The following is a 21352-nucleotide window of genomic DNA, read 5'->3' as shown; positions in this document are numbered from 1 at the left end:
CAATTAAAAGTAGCTAAAGAAAAGAAACCTCAAGTGTAACTTGTGAATTCAGAACACAGAGTTGTAGTTCTAAAAATTTGATGTGCATAAGATTCATGTGGGAAGCTTGTTTAAAATGAAGATTTCTTGTCTTCACCTTTAGAAAATGAAATATAGAAGGCCTGGGCTGAGGCCCGGGATGTGCATATTTGATGAGAACTGGAAGTGTTTCCAGCACAGGTAAGCTTCGGACCACACATGATGAAACATTGCAAAGGGTCTGCTTCAAGATAAGGAGAAGCAATGAAAAGGTCACAAAGAATGTCATTTTAGAGACATTTCTAGAAATACAGATAAAATTTGGGTATGTGGAGATGAGTGAAGGGCAATTAAGAAAGGGAAAGAGAATAAATAAAGGCACAAGAGCAAGAAGATGCAGAGTGAGTTAGGAAATAGGTGGGCTAAGTTGGTGAATGCTAAGCCCGAGAGAGTGCTGTGAGAAATGGCTGTAGGTCAGGGAAATTGATTAGGGTCAGGAATGTCAAATCAGGACGTACTGACACTAATAAGTGATAGGAAGTTCCTAAAGGTCTCTGAACAGGTAAAAGCTTAACTCAAAGTGTAGGGGAATGGATTGGGGGAAACAGAGTTGAATCCATGAAAGAAGATGAAGTGGTCGGAGAATCAAAGTAGAACAAGACAAAGAGGGGCAAGGAAATGACATTGAGAAATGTCTGTATTTTATGTCTGGAGAAAGAGGACACCTAGGAAGGAAACAGAGGAGTGATGAGATCTTTAGAAGGATAACTAAGGGCAAGTATATCAAAGAACAAAAGGGTTGGGTCAGGGGCATAGCACTGTAGCATGTAGGAGAAAGGATAGCTCCTTACATTGCCCAGGGACACCAGTTTCCCTCTCCAGGCCACTGAGTGTGGGTTCAAAAAGGAGGCATAATTGCCACATTCACATTCTGTGAAGACTGATGACTGAAAAAAAGCAATGGGATTTGACTGAAGGATGGGTTTTGATGGGAGTCAGAGGAAAGAGCAATCACATGTGATGGTATCATGATTGCTGATAGCAGGAAAGCAAGGAATGGAAGATTTCAAGTATAGTGCCCAGTAATATTAGAAGCAAGGAGGTACAGGAAATTGATGGAGGAGTTTACAGAACCCAGTAATCGGAAAATCTGCGTGAAAGTATGGGAGCCCTGTCCAGTTTTTAGAATCTTCCTTTCTGGGCTTTTTTTCTGTAGCTCCTGTTAGGAAGAAGGGAGAAGAAAGGTAAGAAGCACCCAGTGCCTGCTCCAAAATGTTTTCCTAGCTTATAACATGTCTTGTAAAGCAATTCCAGCACTGTGATGTTTACACTGAGATATGCCAACACACCCAGCTGGTCCAGGGTGGTGCACTTAAGTTTCGAGTTCCAGTTTCTGCATCTGTGTAAAATGTGGACCACAGTCCTTGCCATTCATGACATATAACTTCAGGAGGGGGTCACAAGAATCAGTGAGACAGTGACTCTCGACAACCTTAAGCCAACTGGGGAGAACTGCTTTAAGTGTCAAACAGTTTCTTCATATTCAACCAGGTTTCTTAAAAGAAACCTTTTTTTTTTTTTTTAAGATTTTATTTATTTATTTGACAGAGAGATAGAGAGCACAAGTAGGCAGAATGGCAAGCAGAGGGAGAGGGAGAAGCAGGCTCCCCATGGAGCAGGGAGCCCAATGCGGGACTTGATCCCAGGACCCCGGGATCATGACCTGAGCCGAAGGCAGCCAATTAACCAACTGAGCCACCCAGGCGCCCTTAAAAGAAATCTTAAAAGAAAAAAAAAATCAGAGAATTTGGGGCGCCTGGGTGGCTCAGTCGTTGGGCTTCTGCCTTCAGCTCAGGTCATGATGCCGGGGTCCTGGGATCAAGCCCCGCTCAGGTCATGATCCCAGGCTCCTGGGATCGAGCCCCACATCGGGCTCCCTGTTATGCAGGAAGCCTGCTTCTCCCTTTTCCACTCCTCCTGCTTGTGTTCCCTCTCTAGCTGTCGCTCTTTCTGTGTCAAATAAATAAAATCTTAAAAAAAAAAAAGTCAGAGAATTTAAGAATAAAACATGGCTGGCAAGCCACCTTTATTGGGTGAAAAAGGGGACTTAAAAATTATTTTCTCAACTATACTTTTTATATTAAATAAAACAAATGTCTTTTTAGCACTGTAGATGTCTTTTAGGAAGAAAAGGCTAACTAAATTTCCTGAAAAGTAGGGTGGCTAGTTAATAATTTACCAGTTTTTCAGAGGGTTAGCTCTTGTGGCTCATAGAACCCAACCTACTAAAGTAATCTGTATGTGAATCCAAAGAGAAACTAGCAGACCTAAAAATGGCCATCTTTGGGCATGGGTTTCTGAGCACTAAAATATGACTTTAGAACTATTTGGATGTTAACTTTTGAACAAAACAGGTTTATATATTGCTCTCTTTCTAGATCTCCTGTTGCTCTTTATAAAAACAGCTGTCAGGGTGCCTGGGTGGTTCAGTTGGTTAAGTGTCTGCCTTCAGCTTGGGTCATGAGCGCAGGGTCCTGGGATCCAGTCCTGCATCTCATCGGGCTTCCTGCTCCGAGGGGAGTCTGCTTCTCCCTCCGCCTGCCACTCTCCCTGCTCATGCTCTCTCTCTCTGTTAAATACATAAGTAAAATCTAAACAAAACAAAACTGACTGTCATGGCATTTACAACATTCGTTTCACAGCTTCCTGATGGGTACTAACTGCTTGCTGGGCACTATGCTGAATGTTGGAGAGAAAAAGTTAAAGCAGACATTCTCTGCCCGTGATGCAGCCCTTTGATTAGCTGTGGACCTTACTGGAGTCTGTTAGACTCCAGGGCCCCTGACATAGGATTCTGTCATTGTCTTATATATATTTTTCCCAGGCTTTTACTATAGCTATCTGAAAAGTAATATTAAATTGAAATTAGCATTACAGTTAGAAGATAATTTCAATATAATCATTGCCTTTTTAAGGTGAAAAGCATATTATCTCATTATCTAACACTTTTTGGTTCATTTTGGTTGATTCTTGAAATAAATATGACGATCAGCTGCTAATACTAGTTAATCACTTAATCAGTGTGTACAACATTTACTTTACTTTCCAAAAGGGTCATCTTATCAAGATATAAGTTAATGAGTTGGGAAAATTCTGTTCTATCATGTATCTTGGCCCTTAGGAAGATTCCACAACAATCTATCAAATCTTTTAGAGAAATAACAGAGGGAGCTATTAGTAACTAAGAGTACTGCAGTTTATAACACTATTTCATATTTTCTGTTGTCATTTCAGTTTTGTCAGTGTTTGTAAAACTGAATATAATCAAAAGATTTGGATTGGGTTTAAGACATTTGAGTATTATCAAGTTAGTATACCTATAAATGCTACATTGAAATGTATCTTTGTCTCCACTTGGTTTAAGCTAAACAATTAGAAGCAGTTAGATTAAAAATCTTTCCTATAAGCCCTATATTTGACATAGCAATAATTCAAATGAAAATAAGAGATACAATAAAAATATAAGTCAAATTAGTAAACCAGTACCATTTTCCTTAAGTTGAAGTTGAAGATGAAGAGAGAAGGGCCAGGTAGAGAGAGAGTAACTGGTGGCATTCGCAACACCATAGTCACATTTCAAAGTATAAAATGGTTTGTAGCTTAAGTAACATAAAGGGAAATATTTCTCCCAAGTAATGAAACAATCTACAATGCAGTTTTTAAAATCGATGCAGTTCAGCTTAAATGAAAATTTCAACTTACGGTTGTATAAATTATAAGTTGAATGAAAATATAAAGATCTAAATAATAAGTTGTAACAAGAGTTGGTGAGAAGTATATCTTTTTAGGCATCCTTTTAAAAATACAGTTTTTACGGTTGTTTTAGGGGCGCCTGGGTGGCTCAGTCAGGTAAGCCTCTGCCTTCAGCTCAGGTCGTGATCCCAGAGTCCTGGGATCGAGTCCCGCCTCAGGCTCTCTGTTCAGTGGGGAGTCTGCTTCTCCCTCTGTCCCTCCCCTGAGCTCTTGTTCTCTCTCTCTCTCTAATAAAAATAAAATCTTTAAAAAAATACAGTTTTTATTTTCTCCTTTCCTATATGACTACTAAAAATCTTAGTGGGTCTTTTTTTTTTTTTTTTAGAAGTGTATATGTTAACTTTAAAATAATTCTATTATCTTAAAAGAAGTGTCTTCGAGCACAATCCATGAGACATGATCGGGGCTTTTGGTGCTAATGTACCCATGTATCTATTTTTTTTTTTCTTTTAAGTCTGATATGGACTTACCTTGGCTCAAATACACTGATGCTCTGACTCAGCTGACAGAAAGTTTGACAAACCAATTGGAAGAGGGGAAAGAAAGCAATAGGAGAGGACAAAAAAAAAGATGGGGAGAATGGCAGAGACATTTTATAGTTTATAAACATGTGAGTGGACTAGTGTGTGTGTGTGTGTGTGCATCTTCGAGAGAGCGAAAGACAGCACCATGTGCCAGAAGCTCTGTAATGGGGCTGGGGCTGTGTCTTATGCTACAACAATTACCTGGGCATACATTATTTGATCCTCAGCATATGTAAATTTATAACGTTGGAGAGCAGACTTTACTACACTGTAAGTGCCCATACAGATACCACAAAATGTAATATGATCCTATTCATCACAGTTTGCTGTGACAATGAGACCTTTCAGGGCAATTGTGTGGTTCTTCATTAATGAAAAATTTTCATACATAGCCCTGTACAAGTCACAGTCTAAAATACAAAAAAGAAAAAGTAAACTTGCTTCTTATTTTAAGATGCAATTGAAGTATACATAGAAAATACGGGAGTCAGGGGCGCCTGGGTGGCTCAGTCGTTGGGCGTCTGCCTTTGGCTCAGGTCATGATCCCAGGGTCCTGGGATCGAGCCCCACATCGGGCTCCCTGCTTGGCGGGAGCCTGCTTCTCCCTCTCCCACTCCCCCTGCTAGTGTTCCCTCTCTCGCTGTGTCTCTCTCTGTCAAATAAATAAAATCTTTAAAAAAAAAAAAAGAAAATACAGGAGTCATAATATGAATGATACTGTGGAGTTTTGCTTTTGACTTTACTTTTTTAATTATTATTTTTTGCTATTTATTTACTTATTTATTTATTTGCTTTTGACTTTAAATATAAAGGCTAATCCTTGGTCAAATGCTATAGAGTAGGAACTTGACAACAGATCAAATCATGCTTGCTGTTGGTTTATCTGTCTTCAATAGAGCCTACACATCTGTTATCTTTGAGTGCATTCGTTTATTTCACGTATTTCTATTGTGTTACATATTCCGTAACTCTGTACATGCTATACTATTTAACTTGTACCATGACTATGTTGATTATATTTTATAGATGAGTAAAATGAAGCTCAAAGAGATGAAGTAGTTTGTTCAAGATTATGTGATTAATAAGAGAGAAATCTGAATTAAAAAATCAGACCAGTCTAGTGCCAATGTCCAAACCACTAGGCTACAAATTAAGAAGAAAGAAACAAAATCAGATTTACTCCCAAGAATTTAAGAAATTAAGACAAATTACAAAACTGACATCTCACGTAACAGATTAGGGGTTCAGCAAATTTCCTCAAAAGGTTAGACTGCTTCTTAGGCAGGAGCAAAATCAAACAGAAGATACTCATCTATCTGATGAAACAAAAGGTCAATCAGGATGGAGTTAAACTAGTATTAAAAGAACAGCAAAAAGAATTTCAAAAGCACATAATGGCATAGTCCATGCCACTGTTGTTTAAGAGAGACGGCATCTCAGGGGCGCTTGGGTAGCTCAGTTGGTTGAGCGTCTGCCTTCTGTTCAGGTCATGATCCCAGGGTCCTGGGATCGAGTCTCACATCAGGCTCCCTGCTCAGCGGGGAGCCTGCTTCTCCCTCTCCCTCTGCCATTCCCCCTGCCTGTGTTCTCTGGCTCTTTCTATGTCTCTGTCAAATAAATAAATAAAATCTTTTAAAAAAGAGAGAGAGAGAGAGAGAAAGAAGGCATCCTGGTTACCAAACGCAAGAGTATTATAGTTCCATTCATTCATTCAATTATATTTTTTGAATACCTACTGCAGTTTAGATGCCATACTAAGTGCTGAGGACACAGCAGGGAACAAGATCCATAATGGCTCCCACCTTCAAGGAACTTGTTTCTAGTACAAATTTCTATCCAGAGAGAATTCTAGATGAAGGCTTCAGTCGATCTTTGTCTGATGCCAGGAAGTATTTAAGTTACAGGACTCTTCTTATTCTGAACATATGTAGACCCGATAATTTTCTGACTATAAATGTATTTCTGTGTAGATATTTTATAGTAGAATGTGCTGTTTTGCCAACCTGAGAATTCTGATCTACATTATAATGACCTATCTGGAAGAAAATAATAAACAGTTTAATTTATATGCCATGAAATCAACCTATTATGGGCAAACTGACCAAGATAAATTTGAACTTTCGAGGCTGAGGAACAGATTTGGGCCCATGGTAAATTCATCTAGGAAATGTCATCCTTGTGAGGCATTTTCTTGGGGGAAAGTCAGACAGGCAGGTATCCCAACCTTTCATTTGATCGTTGCACTATCATCTTTTAAATAAATTAAGCACAACTCAAATTACAAAATGAGTATATGAGTTTATGGTTAAGATGTTTACTATTCAAAATAATTAAAAATTATCTGATTAGAGATATTTATAACTTTCTGTTTGAGAAAAGTATGAACTCAAAATAATTTTTAATATAGATCTTGGATTTTTATCCCTATAGGTTCCATCCTGTGTAACACGAACCACGATAAATAAATTTCTCCCTGTTCTGATTTCCTTCAATGATTCAAAGCAAGTTAATAAATCTTCCCTAGCCATCAAGGTTCAACAGGAACTAATTCCACAAATCTGAAATGTTGGATGGGACCTAAGTACCTTTATTCCCAGCCACTAATATTACACAAAAAACAAACAAAAAGAGTTACAATTGGAATAATAATCAGGAAGCTTTACAGAAGGACATCTTTACTGATCATTCATTAATGATATGTCTATAACTGATTCTGTTTTTACTGCTATGCAATCAAAAAAGGAAACTTTTAATATGTAGAACTTCAGAAATCCCTGAGATAGTCTAGATGTGTACTACAAGGGCATGCTAAGTTCAATGATAAATGGCGACTTGGATGCAACTACAAGGATTCCAATTAAAGTTGACTTTTAAAGTCATACATTTGGCACACCTGGGTGGCTCAGGACGTTAAGCCTCTGCCTTAGGCTCAGGTTGTGATCCCAGGGTGCTGGGATCGAGCCCCGCATCAGGATCCTTGCTCAGCGGGAGCCTGCTTCTCCCTCTCCTTCCCGCTTGTGCTCTCTCTGTCACGATCTGTCTCCTTCTCAAATAAACAAATAAAATCTTAAAAAAAATAAAAAACATAAAGTCATAAATTAAAACAAACACAATTACATATTGCCATATAGTCTTTATGTAGTGGTCTCTTTACTGAAACAAACACATTAAATATTGTTGAGATGCAGAAGTGATAAAAAAAGAATCTGTAGATGAGATAACAAGACCTTAAGTTTGTTAATGTTCTCTTGGCTTCCTCCCTGTCTGGGTAGTAGAAAGATGTATTCCACTGAAGTTTCTGAATAGCCAAAATTGTGTAAATCCCCTCTGAAAACAACCTCAAAATCTCTACTTACACTTGAGCTCCTTCAGTACAATAACTTTCTGTTTAATAAATATCTCCTTAAATTTTCATAGGGCAGCCAATTTTTCTGTATAAGAAAAATTCTTCCTTAAAAAAAGATCTATACAATGTTCTACAATCCACTTTCCCTTTAAATCCAACTTCTCAATTCATAACAAATTACTTCCTTTTAGTGTATCAGAAGTGCTGTTGTAATCTGTTTATGCGACATATTTTTTAAGCAGTTACAAATAAAGGAAGAGTGTATTTATAGAGAATGAATAAGAATAATTAGTTCAGGTAAACATGACATTAGAAACAGTAAAAGAATTAGAATTGTATAAATTGCTTTTGAAAACTACTGCTATATCCAACACCGTCTGTGTCTACTTTGTTGATCATCAAAAGCTTATCTCTATTTGGTTTCTCCACTCTGGAATGCAGCCTGAGAATAATTTTGAATAGGAAAGCAAGCAGTGAAAACAAATAAAGGGTTACATTCATTACCAGACATTTGAAGGGAAAAATGAAATGGTGGCACAAAATTGAGCTGTGACTGAACAACATTATAATCCCCAAATCCCTAATATATACTAGCTGGGTGAAGGAGTAAGAGGATCCCATTGAAATAATATTTTCAGTGAAAGTACTTCTTATCAAAATGGCATTAACAGAGGCTCTGGAGGTCATGCATTTTCTAGCTTTCTTATTATCCGAGGTACTCCAGAAATAATCAAATGCAGAGATCTTATACCCTTAGTGTAATTCCTTGCTATAACCAGCATCCAATTTTTGCTCCATGAAAAATATCTAGGAGAACATAGTGTACCTCTAAACACTGGCTCTATCTTATTTGATCCTCTGTACACCTAATTGTGCCTTTTACATGGTTATGGATTTAAGTAAGTTGTTCTCCCAGTCTTTTGAGTTAGGTACCCTTTAGAATCTGCTTAAAAACTGTGAACTTACTTGTACATACATGTATTCACACAACATTTTGCACAGATTTTCAGGGGATTCATAGCTCTCTATAAACTAATCCATGCACTCCAGGTCAAGAGCACATGCTTAAAGTTAAAAAGATGAAGGAAGAACAGATATTTTGTATTGCTGAGTTGAAAAGTAAATTAAAAAGCAAAGAATAAAACAAATAGAACACACACAAGAAGAAAGAAAGAAGAAAGAAAGAAAGAAAAAAGAAAGAAAAGTAAAAGAAAAAAAGAAGAAGAAGAAGAAAAAAGAAACACAGGGAGGGAGGGAGGAAGGGAAGGAGGGAAAAATCCTGAAAATGTTCTGTTTTTATATTGGTAAGAAGAGCATCTCAAATCACCTTATTCTTTTTGCCATTTATGTTGTCACCCCTTAAAGGTAGGTAGGTCAATGGGAAAAGAGACCTCTTCTGTTTATTTCTCTAGGATTTAGCCTGGCTCAGGGACAATGGGCTACATTCCATCACCTAACTTTTGAAAACTGTGATATGTCCATATGCCCCGGATATGTCCTACAGGGACTGATTTCTAAACTATAAATTAGGACATGTAGTCTGACACCATAAGTGTATTTATGGGAACATTAGTACTATTTAGGAAAGCCTACAATGTCAGATAGATGTGTCCATTCTCTGATCAGAGTTTCCTCATCTCACCTAAAATGTCTAACTAATCCATACTCGCTCCACAATTATGTGTACTAATGTCTACAATTTACTTTGAAATACATAAAAAATAAGATGAATTGATGGGGTGTATATAGGAGTGATGGGTTTTAGATGTGTGATAAAGCAAAGATAGCGAAGCAATGGTAGATACTAGGGGTACAGACATCCACTGTAAAATTCTTGAAACTTTTCAAGATGTTTGAAATTTTTTATAACAACTTTGGGAAAAATACACTGAAAAAAGAAAGGAATAAGAATATGACAAAAGAGATCCTCCAGCTTGTTAATGGTGGTTACAGTTGAGGTTAGAATTACAGGTGATATTTATTACTTCTGGATTTCTCATTTTTCTATATTCTTCCTACATTTTTTCTTAGGTAATAAGTAATAACATGTTTTATAAAGAATTTACAAATCAGACTGCTACAAATTAGACTGTTAGAGCACAGGTATTTTTGTTAGGGACTGACATGGGATGAGATTTGCAAAGTAGATGTGGGCCTGTGTCATTCTAGTGGACTTTATCTCTGAAGGTAACGGTGGGGAGGGAGGATTAGCCTAAAAGGGCTCTGCAAGGAGACGTCATAATGCGATTAAAATTGTCTTCTGTTGTTTTTGTTTTTAATGAATTCTGGGGAAAAAAGGAATGGAATGGGATGGAGAAAGAGGTACAGAGTGTATACGAGGTTAATGAGGAAACCCAGTAATCTGTGTATCAAAATCTTCAGTAACTTTGGTGAATTAAATAACACAAGCGGAACTATTCTCATCCACAATGAACACAAAAGCTCTGACAACAATAACCACAAAATACGTGAGAATAGATAAGAGGGGAGCAGTACTCCGCTGTACTAACAAAATAACTTCTCAGTACCCCACTCCTTTGTGGGAAGCAGGGAAGGAGAGGGAAACCTCTTTGGGGCAGTGTAGTTGTCTAGTTTATGTGAATAACAGACAGATGTTCTTGAAAATATTCGCAACAGTGCACACATATGCACAGAGCCGCGACGATTGCTTTACTTGAACCTTTTAAACACATATTAAGAGTGGAAATACAGTAACAAAATTCTAGTAAAATCATTTGTCTTTCTGAGCTCCATGTTACTTTCTGGTGAAACAAATTCAGTGAAATCAATCTTTTTTTTCAAGGAAAACAGGAGTAGCATTAGAATATAATACCTACAATGTTCGCATTATAGTAAAGATTTTGCCCAAATAATGTTGTGAAATACTTATTGTTGGGAGATTGGAGGACAAAATCTTTATTTACATTGTAAATGTACATTAATGTCAAACCACCGTTAAGACAATGATTACTTAGGCTTTTAGCAGCAGACTCCGAGTATATGTAACTATAAGACCAATTTCTTACTCCTAATAAAAGAAAATTTGTCTCTTCATTCTACTGAAGTGCAGGTATAGATTTAAACACCTTTCAAACATAAAGAAAAGACGTATTTTTAAACATATTTAAATGACCTATTTTTATTTAATTCAAGGTTCCAAATGTAGCAGGCCTGTACCCTAAAATGGTAATCGACTAAAAAACAATAAAGTAGCAAAGAACAATGCTATTTCTTTTCTAAATTCATATACTGTTGGGACGCCTGGGTGGCTCAGTCATTAAGTGTCTGCCTTCGGCTCAGGTCATGATCTCAGGGTCCTGGGATCGAGCCCCACATCGGGCTTCCCGCTCAGCAGGAAGCCTGCTTCTCCACCTCCCACTCCCCCTGCTTGTATTCCCTCTCTCGCTGTCTCTCTCTGTCCAATAAATAAATAAAATCTTAAAAAAAAAATTCATATACTGTCTCAGTAAATGTAAAATGCACAATAAATTGTAAGCATAACACCATAAATGCATCAGTCCTATTTTCCTCATATCATCTAAGAACAACAATAGATGATACCATCTCTTGCTTATGAATGAGAATTCAGGCAGAGTAATCAGAAGCAATAAGATAAAGATGACAAAGTGTGTTTGACAAACTATGTTTTTTTCTCTAATTCTCTCAATACAGCATCAAATACAGCAGCCTAGGATCACAGCAGCTGCGGGAAATACATGGAAGTTGGTACCATCATTGGACTGTTTTCCCAATAGGTAGGAAGTAAAAGGTAAATGTGGACATTCAAACAGCACCAGAAAAGCCTCTGAACGGACCCCGTTAGAAAGGAGCATGAAAACCTAAGGAACTATGAAGAAAGCAGTTGCTTGAGAAGCCCGAGTTCCTTACTTATCTCAGCTAGTCGTGATTTGTAGGAACCAATGCAAAACGATGTGGTGTATTAACTGCGTTTATGGCCCTAATTATTCATCCTCTCTGTATTCATTCCCTTTGTAAAGAGAATTTTGAGTTCTTCCTTTAAGGGTGAAGTCCATTTGACCATTCTATGCAACTTGCTTTGGCCAACAGAATGACTCAGAAGTGACAGTGTGACAGTTAAAAACCTGGTATCAAAGGGCCTTGTGTGTTTCTGTTTTCCTTGTAATTTTGTCGCTGCTACGAGAAGGCATACGCTGATTAGACTGTTGGTCCCAAGAGAAAAGATGAGAAACATGTAGGACAGAGCTGTCTCAACTAACGCATGCCAACCAAGCCTAATCTAGAACACAGCCCATGATCAACCAGCAGGTATATGAGTGACCCCAGCAGATAGCAACAAAACCACTGAACCAAGCCTGGCGTGCAGATGTGTGAAAAAAAATATTCTTTGTCATATGCCACTGAAGTTTTGTGATTATTATGCAGCAAATCTAACTGATACAGAACCTCTTTGTCTAGTTTCCTTATCTGCATAAGTAGGTGACAAATTTTTTTAAAAAAGGCTCTTTAGGGGCACCTGGGTGGCTCAGTCATTAAGCGTCTGCCTTCGGCTCAGGTCATGATTCCAGGGTCCTGGGATCGAGCCCCGCATCGGGCTCCCTGCTGGGTGGGAAGCCTGCTTCTCCCTCTCCCACTCCCCCCGCTTGTGTCCCCTCTCTCGCTGTCTCTCTCTGTCAAATAAATAAAATCTTTAAATTTTTTTTTAAATGAAAAGGCTGTTTATAAAAGCTCTACAGATTTATAACCCATGAAAAGTCTCAAACTTCCACTGTCTATTTCAAACGATTAGCTAAGAAATTCTTATCCTTTGATCTGTGTGCAAATTACCCAGTTATGATTTTAAATGCACTAGAAAAATCACATTATAATGTATATCAAAAAAACGTATTATTTCTTTGTTTTACCTTTGTTTGAGAAAGGCAAGCCACTACATTATTTGATGGCATCCCCTGTGAGCAACCTTGATGAAGGACTTTAATAAAAGTGAGTGGCTGTAGAGCTCCCCTGAAGTTTTATGCCCCTTTCAAGGAAACAACAATGGCAACAACTAACTGAACCATGATACAGGAGAAATAAAATACACTATAATTTCAATTTTAATTTCTTTATGCAAAACATTCAACAAGCTCTAAATAACCTGCCTATTTTTTGCTGTGTTGGTCCAAATTATCTTTTTCAAATATTCCATGCAATACTTTTCTTGATACACTTTTAAAAAACTATCCAATCATTATGCAACTTATTAGAATGCATTGATTTTCTTAGTTCTATCTTATATATAATGCTTTTCAGAATTATCCAACACATCGCTTCTCGGCCCTTTGGCTAAGATCAAGTGCAGAATTATCCAACACAGAGGACTACAATTTTGGATGATTCACACTGTCATAGAACAAATTTTTTAAAAACATGCGGTTACGAATGATTTCCTTTCTGTGTTGGGTGAACTTCTAAGTAAATTCAGATATATTTAAATGAGTTCTGATTTCTTTTTAAATTTTAAATTTAATTATCTGAAATGAATAAGAGAAGTAGCCCTTTTAAAAACACCATTTCACTTAACTTAATATTGGAAATTTTATGTTTCTAGTTTATGCAGCCAACAAACTGTAGGGGAAAGTAGACCAAATGTATGTGAGGTAGCAGAGAGAAGATCAGTTCTTTCTAAATATAACAATGTTTATTATGTACTCTGTACAACAGAGATTCTTATTTTTTAAATTTATTTTTATTTTATTTATTTTTTTAAAGATTTTATTTATTTACTTGAGAGAGAGAGAGAGCATGCACTAGTACGAGCAAGGGCAGGGGCAGGGGCAGAGGCAGAGGGAGAAGCAGACTCCCTGCTGAGCGCGGAGCTCAATGCAGTGTTCGATCCCAGGACCCTGAGATCATGACCTGAGCCCAAGTCAGACGCTTTACTTACTAAGCCACCCAGGCACCACAAAGATTAAAAAAAAAAAAACTGGAATCAAATACTCATGATTTCATATGCGAAATAGATATATGAAACATTAGATACAAACTCATGAGTCAGTACAAAGAGATATGATTATATATATATGATATATATATCATATATGTCATATATATCATATATATCATATATGTCATCCTATATAGCTAAGAAATATCAAATGTACCAATACCTAAAAAGAATCACATATAGAGTTAAATTGATACTCTAAATACACTCCCAGGAATTCTTTGAAAATAAGAAAATACACAAATGAGTTTTCCAATGAGCATCTAAGTATAAATGTATGTAAAAGAAATTTGTAGATGTATTTTCCAATAGGTTAGATACTTATTCCAAAAGTAAGAATAACCAACATTACTTTAGAGAGGCTGTACCTGAACAAAAGATTAATATTTGGGAAGCGAGGGTATAGAAATAAACATTTTTGAGAACCTCATATACCAGTTTTAAATGTCGAAACAATCTGCAATGCATGCATTATTATCCTCCTTTTTTTTTATTACTGAAGAAATTCCTTCAGAGACATTATAAACCCTGGTTTAACAGTTCTCAATGCATGGTCCCTAAGAACCTTTAAGGGGACCTGTGAGGTCAAAATCATTTTCTTTTTTTTTTTTTTAAAGATTTATTTATTTATTTATTTATTTGAGACAGAGAGAATGAGAGAGAGAGAGCACATGAGAGGGGGGAGGGTCAGAGGCAGAAGCAGGCTCCCTGCCGAGCAGGGAGCCTGATGTGGGACTCGATCCAGGGACTCCAGGATCATGACCTGAGCCGAAGGCAGTCGCTTAACTAACTGAACCACCCAGGCGCCCCAAAATCATTTTCATAAAAGGGTACTAATACATTATTTTCCTTTTTCTCTGTATTAAGATTTGCATTCTGTTACAAACGCAGCTGTAGGTGTAAGTGCTGCTACCTTATCACAAATCAAGGCAGGGGCACCAAACTCTATTGATAGTGTATATTCTTCACCACCACACACTTGGGAGAAAAAAAAAATGCTATCGTCTAAGAATGTCCTTGACTAAACAGTAGAAATTTTATGAAATCACAGTTCTCGAGGACACAACTTTTTAAATGTTCTATGTGACAAAGTAGGAAATGCATATGGCTCATTCCCTTCCATCTCATATCAAAGTATTACGGTTGTCTCAAAGAAAGGCACCCGTGGGGCGCCTGGGTGGCTCAGTTGGTTAAGCGACTGCCTTCGGCTCAGGTCATGATCCTGGAGTCCCAGGATCGAGTCCCGCATCGGGCTCCCTGCTCGGCAGGGAGTCTGCTTCTCCCTCTGACCCTCCCCCGCTTCATGTGCTCTCTCTCTCACTCTCTCTCTCTCAAATAAAAAAAAAAAGGCACCTGTGCATCTGTTTGGGTCACAAGCAGAACTAGCCCCCCCTTCGTTTTATGGAATGCTATTTTTACTTGAAAGAATGACTGACAGATAAACTATGTTAGTCAGACTTGGATATTTGGCAGACATTTTCTTGAACATCAACAAAGTAAGCCTGTCACTTCAAAACAACAACAACAACTGACGATGATTTTTGCCAATGGTAAAATGTGAGCTTTTGAGCTAAAATTAGAATTTTGAGAGACTTCTATCAACCAAGGTCAGTTTGATGGCTTCCCAATACATAAAATCTTTTCTGATGAGATTGGTGGTGAATTTAATAAAGGAACTTTTATAAGGAAAATTGTCGACATTTGAAAAGTCTGCATTATTCAGTGAAACGATGAGCAATGCAAAGTCATGTGTGCATAAGATATTCAAAGTATGAATCATACCAATGAAACTATTTCAACTAAGTATAAAAAGTTCATTAACATGGTTTCCAATTCTGCACTGCAACTAAATTTTAAGAAACTACTGCTTAACAAGTTTTGTGGTAGCATCATAGAAGAATATTCACGATAATCTAAAAGGTATTAAAATACTCCTTCGTTTTCCAACTACATATCTGTGTCAGGACAGATTTTCTTTATATACTTCAACAAAAATACTGTATCACATAAGATTGAATGTAGAAACAGATATGAGAATCTACCTGTCTTATGTTAAGCCAGATATTAAAGAGATTTGCAAAAATGTAAAACAACATCTTCTTCATACTATTTTTATTTTGGAAAACAGTTATTTTTTATCAAAAATATTTATGTTAAAAAGTAATGGGGTTGTTACTGTTATTTTAATGAATTAATAAATATTTCTAAAATAATTCTAATTTAAAATATAATAAGTACTGATAGATATAACTCACATTTTAAAAAGCTCTTTGGGATCCTCAATAATTTTTTATACTGTAGATGGGTCCTGGGACCAATGCAAGTGAGAACTGCTATCTTAGGGGTAATGGAAAAGGTATTAAACTCTGGCTTATTCTGACCAAAAGCCCATGCTTTTCCCAATTGACTGCAATGCATTTCATTATAGATACACTATAGAGCTTGACATTTCAAAAAAAACAAAAAACAAAAACCAAAACCAATGGCATGATTCTTTAAACATACTACAAGTAAAAATTTTGGCACCATAATGACCTAATGTTATTTTAAATACATTTCAGAGTTTTATAAACCATATAATATATGTGTGACTCATATTTAAAATAATTTAAAATGGCATTTATTACTATTATTTGAGTCACAGAGACATGAAGCAATTTCCCCTATTTACCTGCAATGTGCTACCCAGGGCAGTGCAAATTTTTTCAAAAGACTGAGAATGTAGTATTGGAGCAAAAGCGAATCATGCTTTTAAGAATTTGTTCAATTAAATTAAGAATTATCATATCCTTAAAATTTGTTTTTCTACTATTTGATAAGAACCCCCTTCCACCGTGGTAAGACATATGTAGATAGCCTTAATTCCCTAGACATACTTTTAATTAGGGTAATTTATCTTTTAGGTAAAAACAGCTGACTTGTTAAGTCACATTATAGTATGTCCATTTTCCCATTATCAAGACTATCTGTCTGCTTAGTTTGCTAACAAGTCATTGATCTTTCTATCTCAATAAAACTGCAGGCTAATATCAAATTTCAAAGAGTGAATTTCATGATATTGGTATAATTAGGGATAATCTGATAATTTTTTTTAAAAAAATGCTTAAGCTTCATACCCAGTGAAATCTAAAAAAGATGTTCATGATGGAAAAAGGATGTTTCAGGTAGAAAGCTGTCTTTGACCTCATCAGAATATGTAATAAAACTTTAATATCTATTTGACCAGTAATTTAAATACAGAGGATAAAATGGATGAGCAAAATATGTTACTGAAGAATGTTTCACATGGCTTAGATATTAGTGGACCTCAGATAAAAGATCACATACTTCTTTGGGAAAAAAACAAAACCAAAAACAAACAAACACAAGAAGAAAGGAGAAGCCAAAGTGAATAAATAAGAAATGAGGAACCATATAAAAATACAAAAGGGAAGAAAAATAAATAACTCATTAAAAAATCTACTACATGTACATTGGACTGCTTCTAGAGTAAAACATGAAGAAATTGAGATAGCACACATGTAGAAAACCAGGAAATAAAAAAACAAATTTGGACTACATATGAAAAGAGATATTCAGGCTAGCTGACCTAATTAATCAATGTCTATACCTCCAAGGGACCTCAGAGAGCATTGATTAATTTCAAGTATTAATTTTTCACAAGGCAAGTGAATGCTTCTGTTCCCAATAAAATCATATATGGAATAATAATCACTATAACAGAAAGTAGAGCCCTCTCTACAGGCTGAAAAACACTGAACTTAAACATAGGGATGCCTGGTGGTTGGGATTGTGGGCAGATAGCCAGGAGCATGAAACAGAGGGGCAAACTGAGGAATGTTTTAAATGCCATGGTAAAAGCCATGGTAGAATTCTGTGTTATGTGGTGATAGAATGAATGCAGTGTGGCCACTGAAATGGGAACCATTTTTGGACGCGGAGGGAAGGCTAGAGCTGTGAAATCAGACAAAGGGGTCATGAATTGTGTCTGCGGAAGACACAGGCATAGTACGCGCAAGGGGCAAAATCACGAAATCTAATCCTACAAAATAGGAACTGTAGTCTTCAGAGCTTTCTAGTGTAAAGCAACTTGTGTTGGTTTCTAATTATTAACTAAGAATCACTCCTAGGGCTTAAAGAGCGTTCTCTTTCGGAAGACCCATGAAAGCAATTTCTTAGTGCTGGAAGTGGGCGCACACCTCAGTAACTGCTTTGTGTTATTTATCAGGCCCTACAAACCAGTAAAAGTAACCCTAAACTTGAACAGGCTTCCCTTTTCATGTTGGTAATTAGGGTCAAATTTGCAGCCCACTCTTGTTATATGTTTTAGGAGTATATGACAACATATAATATCTATCTTGATGACTGTCTTTATTCTGGGATATATTTTATTACCTCACCCTTCATCTTTACCATTTAATTATGAATTATGTTATCTTGTCATGATATATATTTTGATGTGTTAACAAATTCTTTTTTTTTTTTTTAAAGATTTTATTTATTTTTTAGAGAGCGAGCGAGAGAGAAACAGCATGAGAGGGGGGAGGTTCAGAGGGAGAAGCAGACTCCCCGCCGAGCCGGGAGCCCGATGTGGGGCTCGATCCCAGGACCCTGGGATCATGACTCGAGCCGAAGGCAGAGGCTTAACCATCTGAGCCACCCAGGCGCCCCATGTTAACAAATTCTTAAAATCTGTTTTAGAATAAAGCAGGATATTAGTAAATGAATATTTTAATTTTATTTTCTAAATAGTAACAGGGAAGGTATATATATTCTGAAGAACTTTTTGAATTCTAGGGCTAACATTCAAAATCTTTGATTATAGTATTATCTTTCCTCATATACAAAAATGGCGGATACTTATAAAATCAGTATAGACCTTTACCTGATTGTCTCATGTAAGTAAGAGAACATGCGTGTGAGATGACTGACCAGTTTTAGGTCTACACTCTGTGGCCCTAGACAAAAGCAAAATTAGCTGCCTTCTAAGGAATTCTGCTCAGAAATTTGGCATCTGTGGCACCTATCAATTAAGTAAATCAGATTAGACTTTTTTGCTCAATTGCTTGAAAAAAATAATTATGTTCTTTATCTGAAAAAACAAGCTTCTTAAAATTATTAAAAAGTACACTGAAGAAGAGATACAGTGAAAGCAATCAGAGGAAGAACTTCCAAAAGTTTTTGTTGCTGTTTTTTACCTATACCATAATTATCAAAATATTTGAAACCTGAGGAAAATAAATATTGTTCTTGAGTACACGTTTTGGAAACAGAAATTAAAGCAATGATGTTCATACCAGTTAACAGGAAGTTAGGGTACTTAACTAACATTGAAAAATAACAATTTGTGGCATACTGAGCCAGGGTTTGAAGATAGAACAAAGCAAGGAATGTGCTCATTTCCTTTTTTTTTTTAATCCCAAAGATTTCTTAGTTATTTGTCAGAGAGAGAGCACAAGCAGGGGAGCAGCAGGTAGAGGCAGAGGGAGAAGCAGGCTCCCCACTGAGCAGGGAGCCCGATCCCAGGACCCCAGGATCATGACCTGAGCTGAAGACAGATGCTTAACCGACTGAGCCACCCAGGCATCCTGGAATGTGCTCATTTCCATCAGGAATGTATTACTTGATTGAGGGGGACTCTATGCATATAAATAGTAATTGACAGGGCGCCTGGGTGGCTCAGTTGGTTAAGCAACTGCCTTCGGCTCAAGTCATGATCCTGGAGTCCCGGAATCGAGTCCCGCATCAGGCTCCCTGCTCGGCAGGGAGTCTGCTTCTCCCTCTGACCCTCCCCCCTCTCATGCTCTCTCTCGCTCATTCTCCCTCTCAAATAAATAAATAAAATCTTAAAAAAAAAAAAAACTTAAAAAAAATAGTAATTGACAAATTTTTCACAACTCAGAGTGAAAGTAAGGGTTACAGGAATTCAGGTGAAATCTCTGCTTGGTGGGTGATCTGGCAGGCTTTGTGGAAGAAGCAGATTTTGAATAGATTGAAATAGTGTGGATGAAGTGGGGTGATGGAAGTTGGGGTGACAATTTCAGATAAAAGAAACAGTTTTCACATAGGCATGGGAATTGCCAATTTTGGCTAGAGCAGAGGCCTTCTTTGGAAAAATAAGAAAAAATAAGTTAAAAAAAAATCAGGGGCCAGATCATATTGCAGACCAGCTTAAGGAACATGCCCTATAATTTCATCACATTGAGGGATTCTGATTTAAAAATTGCAGACTGTGATATTATTTGTAAACACAGTCTAAATTTAGAAAAGCAGAGAGTATTCATTTCATCTCCATTCAATAATATGGTATAGTTAGTAAGGCTCCAGCGTTAGCAGAACTGGGTTCAAATCTTAGCTTTGCTTCTTGGCCTCAGAAAAGCTACCTAACCTCTGTGTACCTCATTTTCATCATCTCTAGCTGAGGAGGGGATACTAATTGTACACGAGACTTGTTTAGAATTTAATCAGATAATGCAGATAAATCAAACTACTTGACATCACCATGTAAGCTCTCTACGTGAGATACACATATTGACACCAAGACACACACACCTAAAAATATTACCTATAATCTGTTATTTATCTTGCCAGTCGGGCGAAGCAAGGGACCTCCAATTTTACCTTATCACAAAACATCGCTTTCTAATTATCGATCAAAAAATAGTAATTAAGACCTGGAAAAAAAAGTGTGCTAGCTGCATTGATGATAAAAGACATGTAAGAAATTGCTTTTTAAGAGCCAGGGTACACAAAATAAATGAACAAATGAATGATTAATAAGCAGATAAAATAAAATAAGCCCTTTCCTTGACCAAAGGTTAAAACAGATGAGTAAGGTTTCCAAGACCTTCTCAAGGTTACCCAGACAATCTCTCTATGCCTTATTTGTCAGTGAATAGGGAGGAATATGTCACTGAAAGGGGTCTAAAAAGGTTACCCAATCCATCTCTCTCCTCCAGCTGGGACCACACCGACACAGGCAAGACTCGCAGAATTCCTCCACCGTTGATTGTTAAAACCTTCAAGCAAATTGATTGTTCCGTTTTCTGTGGTAACCTTTGCCAAGGTTCAATGGCCTGCTTTGTCAGAAAATCCTTCCTCATTGCCAAATTAAATCCCTCTTATCTGTCCTATCATGTTTTGATCTTAGTTTCATTAGAAAGTGTCAAGTATTGAGGGCGCCTGGGTGGCTCAGTTGGTTAAGCGACTGCCTTCGGCTCAGGTCATGATCCTGGAGTCCCGGGATCGAGTCCCGCATGGGCTCCCTGCTCGGCGGGGAGTCTGCTTCTCCCTCTGACCCTCCCCCCTCTCATGTGCTCTCTCTCTCTCATTCTCTCTGTCTCAAATAAATAAATAAAATCTTTAAAAAAAAAAGAAAGTGTCAAGTATTGAAATTTTAAAAATCAATTTAATAAACATTGGGTGAAATTCAGTAATTTCCCTTTGGCCTGGCTAATTTTCTGAAAGAGTCCATACCAACTCTTTTAAAGAAGAAGAATTTACTCAAAGCTTAAATGGAGATGTAGTTAAAGACTATTTTTCTAAGATGGCCGCAACAATACCTCCTATATCAGATGTTCTTCTAAAATCTTGTGTCCATCCATTAGGAGGGTAAATCTAGTTCCCTTCTCTTTACATTTGTAACTTGCTTGTAACCAATAGATTGTGGCTCAAGTGACGCAGTAT

General features: G+C 37.1%; 1 protein-coding gene and 1 non-coding gene across 6 annotated transcripts in view; one reads left to right on the top strand and one right to left on the bottom strand.

The window, feature by feature from the left end:
• Positions 1–21352, bottom strand: part of MAGI2 (membrane associated guanylate kinase, WW and PDZ domain containing 2) — a 1357869-nt gene that overhangs the window by 708323 nt on the left and 628194 nt on the right. The gene's annotated exons all lie outside the window — the stretch shown is intronic.
• On the top strand, positions 12986–13169 carry LOC123836214 (U2 spliceosomal RNA). Its single transcript, XR_006788906.1, has one exon. It is a non-coding gene; the product is annotated as a U2 spliceosomal RNA (small nuclear RNA).

This window comes from Mirounga angustirostris, unplaced genomic scaffold (assembly GCF_029215605.1).
Source record: "Mirounga angustirostris isolate CCGP_5_RB_7025 unplaced genomic scaffold, mMirAng1.0.hap1 SCAF_12, whole genome shotgun sequence".
Lineage (NCBI taxonomy): Eukaryota > Metazoa > Chordata > Mammalia > Carnivora > Phocidae > Mirounga > Mirounga angustirostris.
This window is presented reverse-complemented; position numbering and strand designations above follow the sequence as displayed.